Here is a 2,529-nt window from a genome sequence, read left to right as displayed (position 1 = left end):
GCATTTAACAAAAATGCTTCACAATATTATCCAAAATAATAAAGATTCATTGACAAAAATATTTAATCAGCATGGTGGAATAATTTTAGGAATATTGCCAAAGACATTTCTCATGCATGTCCTACCTTCTATGAGATCATCCTGGGAGGATTGCAAAAGTGGGATATTGACAGGAACCAATGGCTCAAGGCCACTTCGACCACCTCCGAATGGATTTTATATAAATGCTCCACCAATAGGCTATAACTATGTTCTCATTATTATTTACTCTCGAGATGAGTTGATGCTTGTCCTTGACAAAGAGCTATGGCCCAGTTGTGACCAAAATGTTTAATTTCTATTTCTGTAATATGGGAAATTTCAACTTACCTTTCTAGAAATAGGGGCATATATTTCACTTACACTATTACCAAATAACTCTGTAAATCTGTATCTTTTACTTAAGACTTCGCTATCTTTACCATCTACAAACATCAAGGAAAGTAAAAAGAACTAATGAAATTCTAAAACTAAAATTAGCATAGCTCTCAAAAATACTAGACTTCTATTAGCCTTGATGACAATGAGATCTACCTTCTCTGGGACCCACAGGTGATCTCCTTATGAGCTAATAATAGGTTACCCAGTTCATTTGAAAATTTTACTTCTAAACCTGGATTTTGACCTACTACAGGTTAATGTGACTAAATATCACATGAGACATATATGATGCTTCCAGCTTTAACATAAACACGTTCAAGCTACATTTTCTTCTTTTTCTTCTGGTTCTGCTAGTTTTATTTATTTAACATTGCTGTAACTATTTCCTCAGTTGCTACATCCCTTCATAATTAACCCTGCTATTGGTTGTAAACTATTCCATGGAATAAAACGTATTATGATGAAAATCATAATTTTCTTACTGTTGGACATCAAAATTTAGTTTAATAAATAATTCCTTAACAAATGCTTTGCATACTTAGTCTTTTTCTCCCCTCATGAATTAGATAGAAAAGTGCTTATAGTTTTTCTTCTAAAAGTTGGCAACATTTTCTAAATTTCCTGCAGGCTGAATACTTATCACTCTATGTTAGTCCCTCTTTTCTTTACCCTGCTTTATTCCTTTACATTTTCAAAAATATCCACTGTCTGATCTGAAATTGGGAGATCCAGTCTTCTAGAAAAGACGTCAGAGAAAAACTGCCCTTGAGCCCCAGTGAAAAGAAACTTGGCAGGTATTATTAACAACTAATACAACAGTAAAACTTCAAGGTGTTGATCCTTGGAATCATGCTTTCTTTTTCTATTTTTTATTTTCATTTTAGATTCAGGGGTACATCCGCAGGTTTATTATTAGGGTATATTGCATGATCCTGGGGTTTGGCCTTCTATTGACAATCATCATTCAGCTAGTAAACATAGTATCCAATAGGAAGTTTTTTTCAGCCCTTTCCCCCTTTCCTCCCTCCTGACTTTTGGATTCCCCAGTGTTTGCTGTTCTCATCCTTGTGTCTGTGTGTACTCAAGGTTAAGCTCCCACTTATAAGTGAGAACATGCAGTATTTGGTTTTTTTGTTTCTGTGTTAATTTGTTTAAAATAATGATTTCAGTGACATGTCCATCTGCATCCTTTGTTGCTGCAAAGGACATGGTTTTATTATTGTTTATGGTTATGTAGTATTCCATGGTATATATGTACCACATTTTCTCTATCCAGCCCACCATTGTTGGATACCTAGGCTGATTCCATGTCTTTGCTATTTTGAATATGCTGTGATAAATATGCAAGTGCAGGTGTCCTTTGGTAGAACGATTCCTTTTTCTTTGGGTATGAATATACCCAGTAATGCAAGTTATGCTTTCTAACTAAAAAGCTACATCCATTTCTTACAAAGCCTGGAAATCCATTCAATTGAAGACCCTGAATTAAGGATTCTTAAAAATTCTCCAGAAGTTGATGACTGCAGAAGTGGATAGCTTTCACCCAAGACCACAAAACAAGATTCGTTTTCTGACTTCGCAGCCCTTTTTTTTTTCCTTTTGATCTGCCACTAATCTAAGCTCCTTTATTACCTAAGTAAAAGATGCATCAAGATAATCTCTCCTATCTGCATCCTGCTGATTTTGATGCTTTGGTGTTCTACCACTTAGAAGAAAAAAATTCAGGTGTGTCTTTCTTAAACCGTAGCTACTATTCTGTTTCAACTGACTGCCAGATTTGTAATGCCCTACCTAATCCTGCTGATGAAAATGTAATTGTTGCTACTTTAAATATTCCAGAAAGTAGATTTCCTTATACATATCTGCTCTGGTACTTATTTTCTCATATAATTAATCCAAAATTTCAGTCTTTTAAAAAACTGGATTTTGACACCGTATCAACAAAATGCTGCCTCTGAGGTCATAATAATCCTAACAACAAAACCCAACCTGTGAGAAATAGAAACTAATATTGGGGCTATCTTTGCTTCAATACTCATTCGAGGTAGGTAAATTGAACAATTTTCAAAAGTCAAAACAGTTCATGACCTTAAAGCATTTAGTAAACCT

Source organism: Cebus imitator, unplaced genomic scaffold (assembly GCF_001604975.1).
Source record: "Cebus imitator isolate Cc_AM_T3 unplaced genomic scaffold, Cebus_imitator-1.0 Scaffold170, whole genome shotgun sequence".
Lineage (NCBI taxonomy): Eukaryota > Metazoa > Chordata > Mammalia > Primates > Cebidae > Cebus > Cebus imitator.
The sequence above is the reverse complement of the archived record's forward strand: the minus strand, read 5'-3'. Positions refer to the sequence as shown.